This window comes from Aotus nancymaae, unplaced genomic scaffold (genome assembly GCF_030222135.1).
Source record: "Aotus nancymaae isolate 86718 unplaced genomic scaffold, 86718_ANA_hifiasm-v0.15.2.pri h1tg000019l, whole genome shotgun sequence".
NCBI classification, from domain to species: domain Eukaryota; kingdom Metazoa; phylum Chordata; class Mammalia; order Primates; family Aotidae; genus Aotus; species Aotus nancymaae.
The window spans coordinates 4,383,313-4,407,948 of record NW_026988431.1 but is presented as its reverse complement, the minus strand read 5'-3'; the positions used below and the strand labels follow the sequence as shown (position 1 = coordinate 4,407,948).

General features: G+C 34.9%; 1 protein-coding gene across 9 annotated transcripts in view; it reads left to right on the top strand.

Moving 5' to 3' along the window:
- The window catches only part of RBMS3 (RNA binding motif single stranded interacting protein 3), a 1,161,208-nt gene that overhangs the window by 729,667 nt on the left and 406,905 nt on the right, over positions 1-24,636 (top strand). The gene's annotated exons all lie outside the window — the stretch shown is intronic.

The window sequence follows — 24,636 nt, the reverse complement described above, 5'->3', positions numbered from 1 at the left end:
GTTAGATGTCTGTTTTAAAATGATGATCATTTTGAATTTGTTCACCTGCAACCTAAGTCTTTAAATATTCTTTCTGATTGATACTAGTGAACTTATTTATCTCCAGATTCTGTAAATTTTAGGTGGAATGGCCAACAGCCCTTGAACCTGTTCTAATGTATTCATGCTCTATTCATATATGCACTTAAGCTTAACTATTCCCATTAGAGTTGAGTGATATAATGATAAGGTAGTCTAATTTTCAGTTATTTGGATTTTGCTGAGATTGCTAACATTATTTGATAACATTTTCCAATCTTGACCTCAAATAACTAGAGGTAAGCTATTTCATTTCTTCATCTTCAATTGTCTTCTAGTAAAATGTTGGAGACCGTATCTGTTAACCTTCTGTTGCGAGCCACTTCCCATATAGATTACTTTGGTGAACTCATTGTCCTTTATGACACATGAATAGTTGTTCAAGGCAGTATACATTTGAATACTTTCAGCTGCGTAATGTATTCTTCATCAACATTATGACTGGAAGCCTTGGATTTTTTCATGAACTAAGATTGATGAAGTTAGTCTTTTTCATTAATAAGGAAAATATATACATGTCTTGGTTTAGGAAGGAGTCCATGGCAACTTAAATAGTGACTTCCTATACCCAGAAAACAGATGATGAAATGTAGCTGTTAGGTATATGTAAAATATATAACGTGAATTTGGACTGAAAACAACACCTACCTGCAAGAAAAGGAATATAAAAATGCTTAAGGAAAAAGTTGTATTGGAATATCTTTGATTTATTCCATTGGTAAATTCCCAAATCTGGAAGTTACCAGATTGTAGCACTTTAGAAGTAATGAAAACAGCATGCATAATCTCCACCATTTCAAACGTCCTCAGAATATGTATAGTTAGTTGTTAGATAAAAACCACTGCCATCTTGTACAAGAAGAAAAGAAAGTTGACATTGATTTTATAACTACTGAGGAACCTATATGAATATTTTCCCTCAGTTTCCCAGCATTCTAATGCACAGGGAATCTCTCTCTTTCTCTCTCTCTTACCCACCCACCCACACCCTCTCTCTTTCATTCTCTTTCTCTAATCATTGGCATCTTCCCTAGTCAGAAGGCATTTGATTTGGGGAAAATTTTTTTATATTTGTTATACTTTAAGTTCTGGGGTACCTGTGCAGATCGTGCAGGTTTGTTACATAGGTATACATGTGCCATGTTAGTGGTTTGCTGCATCCATCGCCCCGTCATCTACATAAGGTATTTCTCCTAGTGCTATCCCTCCCCAATCCCCCTACTCCCTGCTATTCCTCCTGATTTGGGGAAATGTTTTAAAGAACTCCTAAAATGATGATTTTTCCTAGCCAGCATTTTGGCTGTTGGCTCTTTCCCACTGTATAAAGGAAAGAGCTTCCAATTGGAATGTTTAAAGTCACTTCTATTTTTGTAGTTTGTTCAAAGATTTTATCTTATCAATTCTGTTGCCTGTGAAGTTAATTCTTATTCTGTTAGCTTTAGATTCATATTTGCCTACTGAAAAACTTTCAGCAATGAATGACTCTGTAATTTAACTATCCATAAGGAAATAAATAGGCTCCCTTTGACAATGAAATGGGATAAGCTTGACCACCTGTATTAGCAGATTTCTCACTGAGCTATTGGATTTCATGGCATTTTCCCTCTTTGTCCTAGTGATAACTATTATTTATTATCATATAAACCTGCAGTCTGCAGGGTGTGTGAAACTTGCACTATATTTTTTGCCATTTAAGTATCTACTGAATCACCTCCTGCATCCTTGTTCTTATCAATATCCTGCTATGCAGGTTGTGGTGTCACATTTTAATGACTCCAGGATTTTAAAATAAAAATATTACTAGTAATCTAGTTTCCCAATAGTAACCTTCAGGTAACATAAAACTCTCCATGTGAATTGCTTTATTTAGCTAGCTTGTTCCAATGTGTGCATATGGAAAATCCAACTGATCTGTCAACCAGTAGCAAATCATCCAGGAAGTGGTAATTGATTAATAATGAACAACCACTATGAACATTTTTCTGTTTACTTACCTTTCTGCCACAAAGGGTTTTCTATTTTTTGTATCAAAAGACATGTTTCTTTTAGGAAATCAGATTCAGAATATTTTAGTAACACATAGTGGTTATGAGCATAGATTTGGAGGGAAGTAAGCTTGGCCTTGAATCCTGACTCTGGTACCACCTGGCTATGTGACCTTGGCTAAGTTATTTAAATATCTCTGAACTTCTCTAATAATAACTCTTAGGTTATAGAATTGCTGTGAGAATTTTAGAAAATACATTAAGTATTTAGCATAGAGCCTAGATTATAGTAAGAATTCAGTAAATGTTATTCAATATTGTTATACATTAAATTCAGATTTGCTACTAAACCTTCTATAAATCCTAATGTGTGTTTGAAGTGTGCGTTATTCCAAATTAGTTTCTTTAAAATATATAATAGATAGCATCAGTCAGCAAGCATTTTTATTGCCTACTCTGTCTAGGTAGTGTACTGAATATTAGAGAATGAAGATTGCATAAAAATTTTTTTTCTGAATGCTTAACATTCTGTCTCCTGAATTGCTACAGCTCTAGACTAAGAATTTTGACTGTTACTTTTCTTGCCAACTTCAGGATATAGAGAAAACACTTATTGGCCAAGGAATATGTGTCTCTGTAAGCATGAAAAAAAGTGAATAAACCCCTGCTAACAATAAGTTAACTTACAGATGTTTATTTTACTCATGTAGGAAGGAGGCCATAGATAGACAGCGGAGGGCGGTTCTTTGGGGTGCCATCAAGGATCAAGACAGCTCTGCCATCCTTTTTCTCTGGCTTTTATGTCATACATTTATAAGATGGCTTCTAAAGTTCTAGCTCTTGTATCCACAGTTAATCCAGGAAAAAGAGAAAAAAGCAAATAGATAAAGGAGCAGTATGGCTGATTTTGTCCTTTTAAAGGCTTTTCAAGAATCTCAACTTAGCAACTTGTGCTTACAACTCAAAAGCCAAAACTGAGTCACATGATTTTCCTCTTTCTTGTAAGAGAATATGAGACGATGAGTATTTTAACTTCTTCGCCTCTGCAGTAGAGAAAATTAAGAACAGTCCATCCCCTTGGCTTTTCAGCATCCATGACATCATTACAGGTGGCATGCATTAATTCTTTCCCAATAGAAGCCCACCTCAAACCATTATTCTGTGATTGCATCTGGTGATGCCATTGTCTCCAACAGGCCCATGGCTCCTCCTTATAGTTCAGCAATCCATACCTTTAAAAGAGAAGTTCTCTCTCTGAATTATCACACTATAGAATGACACAGAAGCAACGGGATACATGTATTCATGTGAAAATGACCATTTAAGAAAGGAGAAAATTGGAAACAAGCCTAAATTACTGATCTCAAATACATATCAAATCATGTTAAGCAGAATTAGAATTCTTGCGCTGTCAGTGCAATAAGTTCCTTGGTTATTCAATCACATGATCCCTGGTTCTGTCATTCAGAGGGATCTTACTTGCTCCTTATTCTGTATGGCCTCACTGAGGCCTCACTGGAGAACTACACAGCTTTGGAGGCTCTTCCTGGATATATATTTAGAGACACTAGAATGGCTCTACATAATAAACAGTTACCAATTATTGCAAACCAATCCTTGAGTAGTCTCAGGCTTATCAAGTTTCTTTCTTATTTTCATTCTATCAATTCCAAATATGAGTAAACCCAATACATCTTATTCTGGAGGACATGTCTGCAGAAAAGCTCTCAAGGCCTTTAAGTAAGACTTCATCAGGTCTGCTACCAGACTGCCATTGCAGTTCCCAAAGATGATTCACTTCCAGTAGGATTTGTAGAGTAAATCTCAGTTAAGCAATCACAAAAGAGACTAAGCATCCCAGAGGATGTCAAACACCTTGACAGGCGTAATATAAAATGTTATGTCTACCATGGCAGAGAACTAGATTGGGACCAGAGGAAAGGACTTCTCTTATAAATCGATGGCCTTGATAGTAGTTGTCTTTGGGAAAAAGCAAAAAAATCAGTGGATTTTTTTTTTACTTGAAATATAAAAAGATGAAAAGTCAAAATCAAGGAATATACAAAAACAAATATTTTGACTTCAAATGCACACACACAATAAATTTACAAAACATATCACCACAGTGAAGCTATATAAGTTATATTTCAGTAGAAGAATTTTATTTAATTAAGGAAGGGTGTAGTCAATAGAATATTCTAGAACAGTGCAATATTTTAGAAAAGTGCAACTATTGGCCTCATAATGTGGCTTGTTTCTACCAAAACTACTCTTCTGAATGTACAGGTATGTGACAGGATTTGTCAGCCACACTCCTATAGTCTACGATAGTATTAGTATTTTTGTTTTTATCATTTCTAGATAAAGCAGAATAAACAGGCTATTTGATATTTAAGGGTCACTAGAGTGGGATGAAGCCTCAACTTCTCAAGGGCTCTTATTTAAGAGGCATTGTTCCAGGGTACAGTGAGTAGGCGATTAGAGAGGTGTTTCCTCTCTAATTAGGAAACTCAATTAATACTTTACATAGTGATGGACAAGGTTTGTCTGGGCATGTTAATGTTTCTAGAATAATCTCCATATCTTTTTGTTTTGCAATAAGATCAAAGGATCAGAGATCCCTATATGCTGTTATTTGCCTGTGTCTCATTTTTTTCCCACGTGAAGACAAAATCTGTCGCCCAGAATTGAAGGAGGAATCTCTCATTCTCCTACTTTCTTAACACATTTATGTTGAACACCACTATCCACAAGGATTGTTCTGCATGGTACAGACAACACGAAGCTAAACAAAGTTTCCTGAAGATCAAACGGGGGTTTACAAAAAGTAATCATTATACAAAGAGATATAATATATTAGGTAGTAATAAGCAGTTTGAAGACAACCAGTTACAGTTACAAAATAGGAGATGGGGGTGGTAGTTAAGTAGGAGATGGGGATGGTGGTATTTTAGGTATAGTGGTCAGGAAAAGCCTCTCTAATCATGAGACATTTGAACGTATTTCTAAAAGCAATGAGAGGAGAAAACTTTGCGTATATTTAAGCGATGGTTGTGAAAAATTTCTGTAGTAATTTAAAATAGAGCAGACTCTTTAGTGAGATAGCATCTTTGGGTTTTAGTCTCATCTATATCCTGCATCTTCATAATAATGGAAGAGTTGCATAAACTACCATCATTTCCCCCGCTTTTTTGTGGGAGTTGTCTGATTTTAAGTCATCCTAATACTGCATTTTTTGAAGATTTTTTTTTCATATGAGTCAAATTCTAATTGATCATTAAATTTTTGTTTTAACACTTGTCTTCTTCAAATCATGTTGCTCTGTTTTACCAGTGGGTGTAAGAATATGACAAGACACCCTCCTCTACGGTTGTGGAATGCACTTTAAATAACTGATTCCAAAGGAAAGCATTCTGATGTTGCTTTTAACATAGTTCATTACTTTTGAATGATTGATGCTGTGTAATGTAAACCTTGCTCTACCTCATTTCCTAAAATGAATGCTTGTATCATTTGCTCCTGTGGGATGCATCTTCAACAGACAAATCTCTCTAAAAAACATAAGTATTATTTTTCTCATGATTGGAGGTTTTAAAGTTTTCTGGAAAAGAAATATTTATTGGAGGGTCTTTTACATGTCTATAAAATATTTGTGAATGTCTGCTTTGTTGGCTATGTCAACTTGGCTCAATTTTTTCCCTGATCCTAATGCTGAATGCAGGGATTCAAAACTCAATATTGAAATTGTCAGGGTTGATCTTAATCCTATTCATTAATTATTTGAAGTTTTTGAAGCAGACTCATCTAAAGTTAAATATTTGTGTTAGCTTATATCAAATGATTTCCATAATCTGCCTGCAGGTACTACCCTCTGCTTTTGCAAGGACTCTACCGTGTCATCTTGAGTGAAATAGTGCATATGTATACTAGTAAAATCCTCTACTTTCCTAGCATTGGGCAAAACCAAAAATCAACAAAAGAATTGCCTCAGTGTCTTAAACTGGGATCCCTATCAGTTGACCAGACACTTGTTTACTGAAGGATATGTCTGGAATTCAAGTTCTTTTCAACCTGTGAGAAATATCAGCCAGGCATAGTGGCTCACACCTGTAATCCCAGCACATTGGGAGGCCGAGCAGGAGGATCATGAGGTCAAAAGTTCGAGACCAGCCTGGCAAACATAGTAAAACCTCCTCTCTACCAAAATTACAAAAAAATTAGCCTGGCGTGGTGGCACACGCCTGTAATCCCAGGTACTTGGGAAGGCTGAGGCAGGAGAATTGCTTGAACCCAGGAGGCAGAGGTTGCAGCGAGCTAAGATTGCATCATTGCACTCCAGCTCAGATCACAGTGTGAGACTCAGTCTCAAAAGAAAAGAAAAAAAGAAATATCAACACTTCTTTCATCCTATCCTGCCTCTTTGAAGAGAATGTGTCCACTGTCTGAGCTCAGTCAATTACTCATTTCATGATGTACTCTTGAGAAAACTAAATAATGAGTAGGCTTCCTTCATGGCTTTAACAATTTGTTCTTAAAGTTGAAAGGAAAAAGTTCTTTCTCTATCACCATTGTTGTACATGGGTGTGCCTAATTAAAAGTGATGCTTTGTCCCATGTAGATTCTGATTCCATTGAAAAAGACAAAGAACTATGTCAAAATAGGTAAACTATTGATTGTATGACTAATGGTGTTATATTAGGAAAATGTGACTTAGGTTTGTGAGAAAAATGAATTTTTTTAATAGTGAATGTCAAAATTTGGTTTAGCCATTCAGTCATAAGGAGTGCCAGACAATGTGTCTCCCCACCCATGGATAAGATCTTTTCTTCTTATGATACCTAGGAGGAAATAGTAAATGGGCTCTCTACTAGCAGATACTGAGCACAAGGGAGAGAGCAAGGAGCCATGCTTGCTGAGCTCTTGCTCTCAAACTCACAAGTCAAATGACTTATTATCTCTCCCATCTGGAAGTATTGTGTAAGTGGACAACTAAGAGAAGGACCAGGAGTGTTACGCCCCTATCTTTCCATGGGAAAATACAATGAGAAGGAATGGAAGGTTTCCTGGCCCCAACTCAAAACCAACTGTAATTGCTTTCTGCATTTTATTTTTATACTGTGTCCTAAAATAATGATTGAACGAATTGGAATATTAGAATTATGTCTTACATGTATTATGCTATATGGTTGAACATTCTAACATTGAGAAACCTGCACACTACCAAGTTCATGGTCCACCTTCTGTTTCTGTGTTTACTTCTGGTGTGCTCTGAGACTCTCTTCAAGTTCTTTAACTGTATCTATTCTGAAAAAAGGCAAGGACAAAAGTGAACTGAGATTGTGCCATTGCACTTCAGCCTGGGTGACAGTGCAAGACTCATCTCAAAAAAAAAAAAAAAGAGAGAGAGAGAAATATCAACACTTTCATCCTGCCTCTTAGAAGAGAATGTGTCCACTGGCTGATCTCATTTCTTGATGTACTGTTGAGAAAACTAAATAATGGATAGTCTTCATTCATGGCTTTAATAATTTGTTCTTAAAGTTGAAAGAAAAAGGTCCTTTCTCTAATCATCATTGTTGCACATGGGGTGCAAGGAATAAAGGAAATTACTTCTTGAATTTCCTTATGCTACTGAATAGGTTACGTGCTTTTGTAATTATTATCTTATTTAATTCTTACTAAAATCCTTGGAGGTAGGTATTATTATTCCAATTGTACAGATGAAAAATAGGGGATGTTGCACATTCAGTAAGATAGTCAGTGACTTTGAACCCAAATCTTCCTGGTTCCAAAGCCTTATTCTTTCCAAAAAAATTATAAGTCTGCTAATGCTGTTTTCTAGTCTCTTTAGTGGAGCTTGGCTTTTGAATTTCTAAAACAGAATAACAGATTGGACAAAATTATTTAATCAGTCAACTGCAGAATCTACTGGAGTCCCTGATATACATAGTGGATTTCATGAATCTTTGTGGAATGAATGAATATGGGAACAAACAAATGAATAATCAGTACTGGTTATATTTTAATGGTCTTCAATTCTGACAAATGTTTGTGACCTCAAACTGACTTTTGCACAGAAATGGTCCTTTAATTCACTATCCTAACCAGTTATTGAGGAGGACACAATTCCTGAGCTTACAAACAACGATTCAATATAATCCTTCTAACCACTGACTGGTGGGATGGAACAAGATGGACAACTTTGTTTCTTGAGAAAATAGACGACGAGAATTTGGAAATGAAGACCGATAACTCTCATAGTTTAGAAGCCTTAAAGAAATTGGCTATACACTTGCATATATGTATACGTATATATATACACACACACACACATATGTGTACGCATAAAAATTCACAAAATACATGTTTTTTGAAGATATTTAATTATCATAGCTAGCTATTTTTTCATGCTATAACACAATAAGTAAAAAATGTTTGATAGCTCTTCAGCACATCTACCTTTTATTGAAAATGAAATTTAGCCGGGCGCGGTGGCTCACGCCTATAATCCCAGCACTTTGGGAGGCCAAGGCGGGTGGATCACGAGGTCAAGAGATCGAGACCACCCTGGTCAACATGGTGAAACCCCGTCTCTACTAAAAATACAAAAAATTAGCTGGGCATGGTGGTGCGTGCCTGTAATCCCAGCTACTCAGGAGGCTGAGGCAGGAGAATTGCCTGAACCCAGGAGGCAAAGGTTGCAGTGAGCCGAGATCGCGCCGTTGCACTCCAGCCTGGGTAACAAGAGCGAAACTCAGTCTCCAAAAAAAAAAAAAAAAATGAAATTTAAAGATAAGTAATAAGCAAACTTAAATGACAAATCTCTGTGATCTCTGGTTTTGTGTGCATGCAGTACTTATTACACCATGATGTGCGTCATTAGGACACTTGTGAGTGCTGTTCACAAATGCTTACAGTGGACACACAAAAACAAAACAGAAATGTGGGCATTGTGGACAAGAGGGCAGCATACTCACTTTGGTCCTCTTTTCCCACCATGTCCAGAGCACACTTTTTAACTGCTGCTTGAATTATTTAACCGCACTGTGAAACAGAGTCTGCTGACTAAATCCGTGGGAGTTGACATTCCAGCATCTGCAAGCACATTAACTCCTTCTTCATATCTAAGGAATATTCCAAAGTTAAGAAAATATTCAACTGTAGAAAAATGGTGAAATTAAAAACAAAACTAGACTTTCTTTCCCTGTTGAAATTGAATTTTTGACTTCTCTGTGAAAGTGACATTCACAATTTCATACCTTTCTATAAAAGAAATAAAGTTTTAAATGAAGCAATACTAAGAGCTCATTTTTTCATACTCATGAATTACTTTTAGCCTAAGTATCCATTTGGAAATTATATATCAAAGATAAATTGTCTTCCCTGGTGTTTATATTTAAGGTAACTGAACAAAATTGCTTGATAAGACCAGCACAAAATTAATTTTACTCTTTTCTGATTCCAAGGTAAATTTCTGGTAAGATGATGGACATTACTGAAATCATCATCATTAAAAAACATAAATCACATTCCATGAGAAGAATGACATGTTACTTGGGGGGCCAACACTTACCAGTGTATCCTTAGGTATCTGATTTTGGAAGCATCCGTAGTTAGACATTAATGTAAGAAATGTTACCACCTTATAAAGATACAATATCAGATGAATAAGTTTGTTATATTGGAGAATGCAGCACACAAAAGTCTATATTCTAAACTCCCAGAAAATATTGATTTGCTAATGTAAAAATCATTATACGTGTCTACCCAGCTTCTGGCTTTATATATTCCTGAGGAAACCACTCCCAATTTCTCCATGAAATATGCAAAGATACAGTAAAGAATGATCAGCAACTACCCTTGAAGACCAAGATTAATAGGCAACACATTTCTAGAAACAGTCAAGGATTTTGTAATTACTGCTAAAATCTTAAAGCAAAATTGCAATTCTTAATATCTCTTTACTCTATAATTATTTTATACAAAAGTCCTGTTTTTCTTATTCTGTCCCCCTTGCTTAACTTCTAGAAGATAAGATTACACACAAACAAATATATATCAACCATATCGTATTGTCAAATATAGGCACATGATATTGCAATTATTCCTGCTGAATATGATTCATTTGAAGAGGCACTTTCTTTTGTATTTTATTTTCTTCTTCTTTTTAGTTTTTCTCTTCCCCTGACTCCCTAACGCCCTCTAAGAACTAACAGGTCAGAGTGTCTAAGAGCACAATCTGAGAATGTGTATTTTAAAAACATTTCTCCAATAATACTTAATGCTTAACTGTATTTGTGATGAACTTAGAAGATGCAAGATGTTTCCTTAAGAGGGGCAAAAACCTGCAAGGAGAGAACAAGCTTGAGTGTAAATTCAATGGGACAAAATGAAGAAACATTAAGCTAAGGAGCAAAGAGAACTAAGTGAAATGAGGTATTTCAAAGAACAAACATAATTCAGTAATAGAACTAAATTCCATATTGGTGATAGTTGAGGCAGAATTCACACCACAGAAAGTCATATTAATATCTTAAAGAACTTATTAAAAGAGCTCTTCCAGTATACAGGAAAATAAAAGTCAAATTATCAAAAGAATGAAAGAAAACATGGTAAGCTTGGTGGACAAAGATTGGAGGTCCTTTTTTTTGTTTTTTGTAGAACTGCTATTTGATAACATAATAAGGTATCTCTAGCCAACAATAACTTAATTGTACATTTTAAAATAAAGAGTATAATTAGATTGTTTGTAACTTAAAACATAAATTAAGGGGAAGGATGCCCTATTCTCCACGATGTGCTTATTTCACATCCCATGCCTGTATCAAAATATTTCATGTTCCCTGTAAATAAATAATCCTACTATGTACCCACAAAAACTTTAAAAGAAATCAAAATAAATCTAAAAACAGAAAATATAAAAACGTGAATGGAGATTTAACATAACAGTGTGTACGTCACCCAGAAGAAGAAATGAGGATAGCTGAAATGGAAGCAATCAGCAAATACAGAAACTAGAGATATCTTTCCAGAGATGACACATCCTTTCATGGAGATTGAAAGGACTGACCACATTCCAATCAACAGGAAAATACCCATGTCTACAGGTATTTAGACTTTTTATAAACTTAAAAAAACAAAAATGTACAAACTTTCATGTAGGGAGGAAACTTGGTTAACTAAAAAGGAACAAAACCTGGCTCTTTGTATATATTCAATATAGGGTTAAAACTCAGAAGATGATAGAGAGTAATGATTGCCTATTATAGAAGATATGACCACAGAATTGTATACTCAGACTTCTGAGTGAAGCATAAAAAGACTTGCCATTTAAAGTGCAAAAACTGATCTTAATACATAAAGTATTTACTCAAATCAGCAAATATACTAAAAGACAAATATGGTAAACAAAAAGAGATGTAAACATACCAGTCACATATGAAAATCCACATTATAAATCATCATAAATATTACTAGTAACAAAATAAATATAGACAAAAAGCCAAGATACTATTTTTACTATCAAATGTACACTAGTTAAAATAAATAGAATAATAATATTTTGATAAAGTTACTACTTGTGGAAATGTGAATTGGTTTGATTTTTCTGAAAATTACTTTTAGTATTTGAACCAGTAACTTTCTTCTAGTAACCTAGCTTTAATAAAAATCAGAGATGCAGACTGCTAATGTTTGGATGTTTGTCCTTCAGACCTCATGCTGAAATTTGAACCCAGTGCTGGAGTTGGGCCTAGTGGGAGATATTTGGGTCCTGAAGGTGGATCCCTGATGAATGTTGGTGCCCTCCTAACAGTAATAAATGAGATCTTGCTCTATTAGTTCCCACAAAAGTTGGTTGGTAAAAAGAGCCTCCACCTGCCGCTCTCTCTTGCTTTCTCTGTTGCTGTGTTATCTTTGCACACCCAGGCTTCCCTTTGCTTTCTGTCTTGAGTGGAAGCAACTTAAGGATATCACCTGATGCCCAGTCTTCCAGTCAGCAGGGTCATTAGCTAAATAAGCCTATTTTTTTTTTTTTTTAAATGTAAGTTATGCAGCTCACACATTTCTTTTAAACAACACAAAACTAAGACAAAGATCATACTCTATTGTAGCATGAATTGCAAATGGAAAAAATTTGAACAACATAAAATAGCCAAAAATAATCATGCTCAACAAAGTTTCAGTAGTGTAGTAGCTTGAAAATTATGGCAAAGCCATCAACTACTGCCACTAAAATAGTATTTTTGGAAGCATATTAAATGGTCTCCATATCGGGAGACTTTTGGGCTGGAAGAAGAGAGCTTAAAGAAATATTCAGTATGATGAAGTGACATGCCAAGGTCAAATGGTGAACACTGTGCATGCTAAAAATTAAGGGACATGTGTTTGCCTTAATAAAATATTGTCAATAATCATCACAGTATTAAAAAACAGACTACCCTCCTATTTTACTGTTCAAATGTTTCCCTGTGCACATAATTTCTGATTGGAAACAAAGTTGTTGCACTATCCTGCACATTACATACGCCGTTAATTAGAATTCCGAGAGTGACAAAATGCTCTGGTCACTTAAGGATTCGGTTTAGACTCTCAGTCCTTTTTGTTGGATGATGTACTTTTTAATTTATGCCTTGAAGCCACCAAGATAAAACAGAAGAGGAGACAGTGGTGATATCTGCTTATGGGTGAGCGTAGGCCGTGAGATCTTGATTAGAGTTAAGAGGGGCCATGTGTATTCCTTCCCCACCTTGGGAACTCTGATTAGCCAGAAAGCAGCATTTGTAGATTAGGAATGAACAAAATTACAATTGTCATTCATTTGGACACACTCTGATCTCTAAGTAAATCACTACATGCTGTGTGGGAGTTTCCTGGTGATTTGTTCTGTTTCAGACTTCTCTTGCTGTGGACAACTGAATTCCCAAAGTTTTAACAGAGTTTTGCCAGCATAATTGCACTGTACACTGGTACAAGTTAGTTTTTCTTTTTTACACGTTTTCCTTCACTTGAACTTTCTGGCCATTTTCCACATGCATTTAACAGGAGAATTACAAATATAGTGTTATTGTATCTTAGATGGAGGAAATGGTCCATGGACCAATGACTGAAATGTTCAGTCTTGGCAATGAAGTCTCTCACCTCAGCATTTGCTGGGACACAGGAAACCAGCTAATGGCTGATAATGTCCAGGAAATTAGTAACTTGTGCGTATGGTAAATGATCCAATCCCAGCCAAATGATTTATTTAACTGATGACTGGAGTTCTCATAGGGACTCTTAGCACAGTGGAATTGTTGGGTTTTATTAAGTGGACTATGTGCTAATCCTTGTTGTTCCCTAGTTGAAGAATTTAACCATAATGCAAAATACAATGGGCAATCGTATATCCAGAAAGTAAAGATGTTAAAGGCATCCACATTCTGTACTCCAAAGGAATTGGTTTTTTTTGCTTCAACATTATTAGTATCATAATTTTCTTACAGCTATTATCTTAGTTCAGAATTCTATCAAATGAATTATGCATACCTTTTTGTTGTGATAGAGATATTAAATACAATGTCACTTTGCTTAATGTCTTATTCCTATCTGTTAATTTTGTTAGGGACAGTGATGATTATTTATAACCTGTTACTTGCATTCATTGATTAACTGCAGAGCATCAGGATATCAGGACAGCCTTGTGCTTTCACATGTTGTCTCGTTTAATCCCCCTGTTTTTCACCCCTTGCTCCTCTTTCATAGTTAACTGTCATGAATCCTTCAGGCCCAAGGTCAAGTGGCAGTTCCTTGGACAAATCTTACAGATACCCAATTCTAGGTCATGTTCCCCTTTTTATCTGTTCTCATGGAACCTTCTTCATCATCATAGAGTTTATCTGACAATTTGTAATTTAAATTTTATGTGGATCGACTAGATTACTGTTGCTCTTCCAGACTAGAGTATAAAATATAAATGCAAAGATCATAACTATTCCCACTCCCACTATATATATTCTGAACCAAGCACAGTGCCTAGCCAGCAAGCAGCAAGTAATAATACTTGTTGACTGAAATAACTGTGTGTGGTAATCATTAATGTCCCAGTTTTACAAATGAAAAATTCAAGCTCAAAGAGCCTAATTTATTACAATCATACAACCAAGTGGATATCAGTATCCTATCTCGTGTCTAACTCTGAAGCCATTAATGTATTAGAGCTGTTTCTTTCTAATTGAGTAGGACAAAGAAAGAAAGTACTGGAAAATTCATCTTTCCTTTTATGACAAGGCTGAAACCTTCTCTGTACAATCTTTTAGAGCAGTGGTTCTCAACGAGAGGCATTTTGCCCCCCATAGGGGACCATCTGGCAGTGTTTGGAGATATGTGTGGTTGTCTTGACTGAGAGGAAGGTTAATATTGGCATCCACTGATACTATATGATGCATGTCAGAACCCCTCCACACTTCATTGGTCAGTCCAGCTATCTACCTCTTTTGTTTCCTTCCTTTCTAGCTTCCTTCACTGGTTTATTCAGCATTAAGTATATGCATAGACTGCTTAGTGTGTAGAAAACCAATAATGAGTAAGATACAATTCTAGACCTGAGGAAACTTATGGTTTATAGGGAGGTGCAGATAAGTAAACAGGTAATTGTTAGACATGGTAAAGAGCGATTGAGAGGTGTACATATAGGAGAGCATAATGGAGACGATGTATTTCATCTGGGATGCTTAAGAATGCTTACCTGGAGGAATTGGCCACTGTTAATACCGAAGCTAACACCTGAACCACTGCTGAACACTGGTTCTCAACTCCAACATCTATAAACATTTATGGTGGTCGCAACTGGGGCACCAGTTGCCAGTGGCGTCTGTTTGGTGGGTAGAGGCATGGATGCTGCTAATCATACTACAATGTATTGAATAGTGTCTCATTTTGCTACAATAAAGAATTATTTGGTCGAAAATATCAAGGTTGAGAAACCCTATTTGAGAATAATAAAGCCAGATCATTTTGTTTTGCCATTACATTTAAAAAATCCATCTTAATTTTGTTGCCCTCCATAATTATTTTTTACATATTGTAACTAGCAATAAAATTGTGAGTGTATAATATTTCATCTTATAAGTGATGAGAAACTATATGATTACTTACTGGAAATAATATTTTTAATATCTTAAATGACATGTTATACTAACATTTGTAGTTTGTTGTATCTCCTTTCTTTTGAACTTCTATCGTAGTCCAATCTTAAGACTTTATGACACTTCCATGTTTTAAGTTTAGTCCTTGGATGCTCCTTCCTTTTGGAGGCAGAGTCGATGCCCTGGTTCACCTTCATACTTCCTGTAGGGTTCTGCACATGGTGGGCTCTCTGATTTTTATTGAATGACTCAAAGCAAGTTAATTCTCATTCAGTGACTAGGCAACTAAATGTGGAAAAGAAAAAACCAATTGATTAACATAGATATTATGCTACAGTACCGGCAAATGAGCTCAAATATTAAATTTTTGATCACTAAAAATGTCCTCAATTAGAATTGGAAACCATATATTATACCACTGGATAATTGCAATGGATGTTCAATTTTTTTTTCCAGGAAACAGCTCTGTTCCTTTAGATTTAATATCTTTCACTCAGTGGATCTTAGCAGTTAGTGATCATTAGTTTTCCCCCGGGATAGACTACTAAAGAAGTGGAAATTTCGTTGGCATTTGTCTACCAGCGTATCTTTTTAATGGGGTTAGAAAATGATGGCAATTAAACTTTAGGTGCTTTGAGGTCTTTTTGGCATATTGACTATGTTGACATACTCCTCCAAAATAAAGCAAAAATTACATATTATGACTTTCTTTCCTTTATTCAGTGAGGATAAAAATGAATTCCGATTATACTTGACTTTGGCAGTTCAGATTCTACAAGACGGGGAAACAGTACAGCTTTGGGACCCTTTTTTAATGTTCTCTCTAACTCAATTTTAGTGGGTGGATGTAGTATTCTATGTCAAGAATGCTAGTACTGATAATTTATGTCCTTTCATGTTAATGTTGCGAACATGTTCATTGTACTTCCAAAGAGATTGTCACAACTATTTAGAACCTGGTCAGATATAGCAGTTTGACCTTAGCGTGTGATCTTCTTGCATTTTCTCTTCTTTCTGGCTTTGTTAAGATACAAAATAAGGCAGATTTTTCTTTTTACTCCTTAAAAGTGGATAGATATGAATTATATAACATTAGCTTTGGTGAAACTCAGAGTTTACAGAGTTTGACCTTTCTTAGTAAATAGTTTTGTGGAATTGTGCTCCAGTACTTTGAAGTTGCAGATTGTTTGTTAGAAGTCTTTAGGTTGCTTAATGATAAATTACATAGGGGATGGCTGTGTTTTCTCACTCCTAGATTTTGTTCACCATATACTCAGTGGTGTTATAACATTCCTTTTGCTTTGTCATATAATTGATGGATAAGGACACTATTATTTGAAACCTGATTCCCATTAAGTTTTATGCAAATATGTATGGATGACTACTTGGCTTACAGGATGGTAGGCATTCTGGCATGGTCATTTGTACACCAGAAGATTTTGCTGACAAGCATTTCAAGTGCGTTTTACTTATTTTGGACATTAGTATAAAATTTACTGGATCCCAGAGGATTTCAGTAACCTGTAGAATTTGGAATCAGAGCTGGAGTTGGAGATATTTTGCTCATGTCATTAGAATCTGTCCTCAGACTTTCTAAGACTCTCTAAGTATGAAGCATCTATGAGAAGCTGTCACGTCTAATTTCTTGTAATAAGTAGGGTCAATTTCATGAGCAGAACATATGACTGTATTTTATGTGTGCAATATAAAATCACAAACAGACGTAAGTGGACATGGAAAAAAAAACGAAAACAGCGGTCGCATTAAACATTCACAGCTCTTTCTGAGTTTCACTGTGTTGTTCCTTTATGATTTGTTTAGTCATTCTTTTATCTTGTAGTGCTCACTTGCAGATAAATGTTGCCCATGCCAATGTTTAAGTAAACACATGAGATAAAACAAAAAATTCTATCCATCAATGTGCTATTTTTTTCTTTGAATTAAAATGTTTTCCACTGTTTAGAGTAAAGTTTTTCTGATGTGAAACGTTCTATAATATGCAATCCAAGCAATAGGCAAACTTGCCAGATAAATTAATAAATAATATAATCTGACAGAGGAAAAAAAATACTGTTTGCTTCACAGTTTGACTCAACCTAAATATTCTATTAAAGTCAGTGTGCTGAATATGCTGGAAAATGGCAAACATTCTGTGTGAGTTTCAGAATTGCTATATTGGGTACATTTTAAAGATTTAGTTATCATGTCAAGTTACTACACATTTTAGATATTTATGATTATTGAGATTTCAACAATAAACCATTAAATATTTTATTTAAAGTCCCATTCTATTTTTTGTTGCCTTAGTCCCATTAGGCTGTTATAATAAAATGCCATAGACTAGGTAGCTTATAAACAACAGAAATTTATTTATCAGCATTTGGAGGCTGAGAAGTCCAGGACCAAGCTGTTGACAGATTCAGTGTCTGTTGAGGGTCTGGTTCCTGGCTCAGATGGATACTAGCTTTGTCCTCACGTTGTGGAAGGGGCAAATAAGTTCTGTGCCTATTTTATTAGGGCATTATTTCCATATATGAGGGCTCTGCCTTTATGATCTAATGATTTCCCAAAAGACCCCACCACCGAATATCATCATTTTTGGAATTAGGATTTCAAAATAAGCACTTTGAAAGGATACAACATTCAGACTATAGCAGCTGTATAAATGGCAAAAGGATTGCTTGTTTTTAGTTTTCTGAATCTAAATTTTTGTCCAAATGCCTTTACTAGAGAGAAAATTTAAGCAATTTACATTTTTACTTTACATTGAGAAAATTCATGTCTTGCTCTGTTGTAGGTTTCATATTATTCTTTGTCTAAAGTTCCCAATCAGAACATATTACAACAAAATCTAAACAATTAATTAATTAATAGTTTTGACTACCTTGATTATAAATTTTGTCTGTTACTCCTTTATAATATTAATTCTTTGCTGCTAGTTTTATATAAAGAATAAACTTTGTGGGAAAAGATAGGCATATACATATTTTGCATATATTTTGCCTTTACTATAGAATTTATGAAACATACACAAAAACAGAGAAAATGGTGTAATTAACATGGTATAGGAAATCTCAACATGTCCATCATTCAGCTTTAACATTTAGCCTACTATGAATCTTGTTTCATCTAAGTCTTTTGCCAACTTCTCACCCTATGAGAATACATTATATTATATTATAATATTTATAAAGTATTTGTAGATAAATATAAATAGATAAATACTGGGATACAGACATCATATTATTTCATCTATAAATATTTTACTATTTGCCTCTACCAGATAAAAATTTGTATATATTGATCATCCAGATGGATTTTTTTTTTTAAAGCAGCATTAACTTTTATGGAATTATTGTAATTTGATGGAATATTCTGAGTTAAAATCAAATTTGAATCTTTCCAATTAAATAATTGAGAATTATCTAGAAAAATGACTTAAAACTTAGTGTAATAAAGCTAGTAGGATATTAAAGATAAGACATGATACATTTCTTCTTACATTCTTAGCTTCATTGTGATATAAGGATTAGTTGTACACTGCTTAAAGTCAAGACTATACAATTTCACAGAAAATGTTCCAAGCTAAACCCCTTGGGGTCGATTTTGGCTGATAGTTTATTGTTTAGATGACAAGATGGCAGAATATACTTCTTAATTTACATGAGTTACTCATCTAAGTTTTATACATATTTTAATACATGCATGGAGCATGTATTAAACTGTATGAAGCAGCTGAGATTAGGAGAAAAATGTAGTCAAGGTAAAAATAGGGAGCTGGACACTTTCACCAAAACTGCTTAGGGAAAGTACGGCTTAATTTACCCTTTAACCAGAATAGCTGAGAGGGCAAGAGATCCAAGTATTACCTGAGTGAATGTAGAAATTTAATGTGCTTAATGGCATATTTTTGTGTGTATGTATGTCTCTCTTCGGTGCTTCTTGTTTGCATTAGGGGGAATAGTAGAGGGGAGCCAGCAGTCTTCTCTTATGTTAATAGAAAGTGTGGTTTATGTATTTCTTATACATTTCATTCATATTCTTTATGTGCAGCATTCACTGCAGAATGTTGGATGAGTGGAGTGCTTACTTCTCACTCTCTGTATGTTGTGGAACTAGCTGTTTTTATTTCCAAACTTTTGTGGACTGATGCTTTTATAAAATATAATAAAAATGAATCACCAGAAAAATAAAAGAAAGATATAAAAAATGCAATCTCCATTTTAAAAATTAGTTTAATAGACATAAAACTCATGTATCAAATGAATATTAGTTTCCAAATGCTTACTCTGCGTTTATGTTCCGTTTTCTTCTGAGACATGTAACAAACACTTTGTGATGTGAGCCTAGTCTGAAGACCACACTTACTGGTCCAGACTGTTGATCCATAGGTAGAGGTGACAACCGCAGTATCGGATTGCCAAATGGCACTGTCAGTGACCAGGAAGCACAGACCTCACCCAAAGACCTGATGAAGGGTCCTGGATGCCTTCTTACCCATCCTAGGTTTTAACTGGATTGCAAAATTTTTCTGGGGGTCTTAAAGGCGTAGTCAGGGAAATAAGGCAGTCTAGAAGACATATGGCTCGGGGAGGATTCAGTAGAAACTGTTTTCAAACAGGTATGGTTGGAAGTATTTCACTAAGTAAACAACCAGTATCACCGTACACAAACAATACCCTTTCAGTGGAGAATCTGCACTACTGCCATCTCTGCATTTATAGATACAGAGACAGGGGGCCTTTTGTTCCCTCTGTGCCTAGCAAAAGGCCTGATATGTGGTAGATGCTGAGTAAATGTTTGTTGAGTTGATGGGTGACAGATTGAATGAGGTTTGTAGAAGAAACTGTTCCCTTTTAAAATTTGTATTAAGCCATGGTAATTCAGACACTAAAATAAGGTGTGTATATGTCAATGTCAGGATGTGCAGAGCTTCCTTTCTAATCAGATGTAAGGGGATTTGTGCACAAAAAGGGAAACAGATTATTATTGAACCCATGTCCAAATCAAAGAATTATTAATGCACATTTGCTTTGAGGTGCACATAGAGGTTTTTTCTTCATTTGACCTAATCCTATTTGCATGTATGATGCTAAGACATATCAGGCTTTTCTCATAAGTAGAAATATTGTAAAAATCAATTTTACTTTGAATCAAAGCCTATTCTAAAATAAGTTCTCTTATATCTTTATTCTAAATATTTTAAATGACTTATTTCTTATTTGAGGACAAATATCCAGGGAGATATGGAGTATTAACTGATCAAAGAGGATACGCGATAAATGTGGACCTTGTCATTAATACATGTACAGTCTAGAATGAATATGACAGATGAATGTACAAACATCAGCAAGAAACAGTAGCAAACTAATGTAAGGCTAAATACCTACAAGAAATAAATTTTATACAGTAGTCACCACAATTCGTCATGTCCTTTCTCAAGTCCAGGCCTTGCCACCCTCTGTTACCCACTTGATGAAGTAACACAGAGTCATTTTTCAGATGTCTGTGTAGATGTCACTTCTTGCAGGACCATTATGAGGGACAGTGCCTCTACCCATATTCACTTGTCGTCCCTTCTTTGAGCCTTCCTTGATCCTTTCCAGCCTCTTGTAATTATCCTGTCAAGGGCCTTAAAGCATTTTGGCGCTGGCTCTTTACTTCCCATATATCCCATACTGTTAGCCCCATGACTGGTATGTAGGAGCTGAAATAATATATACCAACAGAAAGATACATAGTAGATTGTGGATCTGTTAATGAGCCTTCAAAAACTGAATGGTCTTGTTTAATTCCTAGAAAACCCTCTCTGCTCTCATTCTTGCTGAGCCCTGCTGTGAATAGAGCATGGCACCATGTTTTCAAAGGAGAAAAACTTCTGTAAGAGAGTCATGCATTCTGGTATAATTTTACCCATCTATTTTTTAAACTATACAAGCATTAGTGTATCTACACACATATTTTCTACTGCACATCCCTGACCTTTCTTCTTTTCCTTGAGGGAAAAAAAATCATCCTTCTTCTTATACAGTTAATGGGATTTGTCAAGTCTTTGGTGCAGACATGTTTTATTTCTTGAGTAATGAGATACTTCCGTTTGTGGTAGGGCATCTTGTTCTGCCCCAAATGAGATATGCCAAGCCAAACATGAATTGGAATGCTGAACATTATGTCTTGTGAGTTTGTCAGGTGTGTGATCTATTTCTGAAAACCCAAATGCAGTGCAGTGACATATTTTACTATTTGTGAACTTTACCTTCTGTTAATATGATTGAAGCAAATGGAAATGGAAATTGTCAGGGCGATTTAACAAAGAAGCCCTGTAAAACTTATTAAAGTCCAGGTAGTAAAAATCCATTTAGAAGGCATATTCTTCAAACCTGAGTTTTATTTGGTAAAACACGTTGGTGCCTGACCTTTCCAGAAATGTACCAAAAAGGAGTCGTGTAGAGGTCCCTGTTTTAAATTGTAAACAGCAGACTGATCAAATTCGGCTGTATTTTGCTCACAGTATATGACAGAATGCATAAGTACACCAAACAGACAGCTAAATGACTGGGTGTTTGGATGAGCTTGTTGTGTATTTTATGTAATTGCATACTGTGCAAAGCAATAAAACGTCAATCTCATATGCCAGAAGAATGTAAGTATTGAGTGAGTCAAAGAATCTTCTTAAGTTCGTAATTCAAGTTAATCTTTCAATGGATAAAGCCAGAGGGCAGGAGCTCTGTACTCAGAGACAACGTGAAAAATTCTGTAGTCAAGTTTTGAGAGTAGAAAACCAGAATTGTTGCACATTTTGTATATTAAAACATTTTTTTAGGAAGTACATTTCCGATGTTAAAAAAAGAAACTGAAAGTTTTCAGAGCATGAAATACAAAGTTAAACTTCATTCCTCATCCATCTCCAGAGGCGACCAATGTTAACAGGTCTCATATGTAGATTCAGACATTTTCTGTACTTATCCAAACACAAATGTGTCCTCCTTAATGTGCATATACAGTATAGTGGTTATGAACGCAAGGCCTAGAGTTTAATTCCTGGGTCTCACCCACTGGCTGTGTGGTCTTAAGTATGTTACTGAAGCACTCAACTCTTTAATGTTTTTCTTTGTAATAAGAGGAAAATTATAATATCTATGTCATAAGGTTGCTAAGATAATCTAGCTTAGAAGAGCACTTAATTTACTGAAGAGGTATTCAACCAAAGTTTACTATTGATTTTAATTGTTTTGAATAATAACATAATATTCATTTAAATCAAGAGAATAAGCATATATATGTAAATAGTGATTGTACATATATATATATTTTCATATTTATACAAATGTATACTTGTAGATACTGGTCTGCAACTTGCTTTTTGACATATATCTTGGACATGTTGTCATGTTGGAATATATAAAGTTTATTTGTAATCACTGAATCAAATCTTACTTTACAGATATGTCGTAGTTTAGTTATGAGCTGTGTATTTATGAATACCAATTTTGTCCAACCCTCTGCTTTATGTAAAATGTTTTAGCAGCATCTTTGTTTGTACAAAGATGTACAGTTTTATAAAACTGTATCTGTAGGATAAATGCGTGGAGGTGGATCTAAGGGTATATGCTTTTAATTTACTGGTAGTTAATGACAAATGGCCTACAAAATTTGTGCTGTTTTTCTTTCTTCTACCAAGATGAAGTAGTTTCCATGTAAGGGAGATGTTTTGAAAACTGCTCATTTAGGGCGCTTTTTAGAATAAATGGTTATTAATGAGACACCAAGATAGAAAAGGCTACTATGGAGTTTATGAAATTGGCTTAATTAGTTGCTTTTCTTTGTGTTTTTGGCCAGTAGTCACATATCATAAACCAAAGCTTAGGTGAAGAATTACATTCCAAACATATGACTTCATTAAAGTCTGAAAAAAACTATTACAAATGACAATTTTCACAGCCTTAATGTGCTATTTTAAAATTGCATAGATATCATATTAGTCTTATAATGTAATTATTGCAGTTAATTTTGTTAAGGACATGAAATAAGGCATTTGAATGAAGCTTATTTCATGTTCTTCTCTACCTACCTTGCCTTAATCAGCACCAGGGCTGGATTCATGTGTGCATGACTGAGCTCCATGCTGGGTAGGGTTCCACACGTGAACAATGCTTCGTTGTTTTCATTTTGAAATACTTAATAAATTTTTAATGTAATAATACTGCAATGTACATGAGAGTGTATCTTTGACATACTAATTTCATTTCCTTTGGATATATACCCAGTGGTAAGATTGCTGGATCATGTTAGTTCTGTGTTTAGTTTTTTGAGGAACCTCTACACTGTTTTCCATAATGACGTCCTAATTGACATTCTCCCTAACAGTGTGCAAGGGTTCTCTTTCCTGCACATCCTGTCCAACACTTGTTATCACTCATCTTTTTGATGCATCCTCATGTTCATTTATAGCCAGTCCTGAAGAGAAATAATTACATTTCCTACTAATTAGCCTGGCTCAGTTGAAACACAGAATATTTGTTTGTTTGTCTGTAGAGAAATGCCTTGTGGTTGTGCTCATACTTTATGAGAAAATAGCATTATTTAAAATATATGGAATATAGGCAAAGAAGTGTCATTCAATTCAAAATATATAAGAAGTTCAAATACCTCAATAGTAAGAAAACAAATAACCAATTAAAAATGGGAAAGGACCTGAATAGGCATTTCTCAAAAGAAGACATATGAATGACCAACAGGTATATGAAAAAATGCTCAACATCATTAATAACCAGAGAAGTGCAAATTAAAACCGTAATGTGATATCAAGTTATACCTGTCAGAATGGCTACTCTACAAGTTTTGGAGAGGATGTGAAGAAAAAGAACCCTGTATGCTGTTGGTAGAAATGTAAATTAGAAAAGTCCTTATGGAAAACATTATGAAGATTTTTTTTTTAATGAAAAATAGAACTACCATATGATCCAGCAATCCCACCACTGAGCACATGTCTAAAGGAAATGAAATCAGTATATGAAAGAGATAATTGCACACTAATGATTGTTACAGCATTATTCCCAATAACCAAGGTACAGAATCAACCTAAATGTTCATCAGTGGATGAATGGATAAAGAAAATGCAGTCTAAATATACAGTCGAATACTATTTAGCCTTAAAAAGGAAGGAAATTCTGTAATTTGCAACATGGATGAATCTGGAGGACAATACATTACATGAAATAAGCCAGGCACAGAAAAACAAATACTGCATGATCTAACTTATATGTGGAATTTGAAAAAGCATAAGAGCAGAGAGTAGAATGATGGTCGCAAGAGACTGAAGGAGGATGAGCAGGAATTAGAAAGATGGTGGTCAAAGAACACAAAATTTTATTGACAGGAGAAATAAGCTGAAGTGATCTAGTGTATAACACGATGACTATTGTTAATAACAATTTATTATATACCCA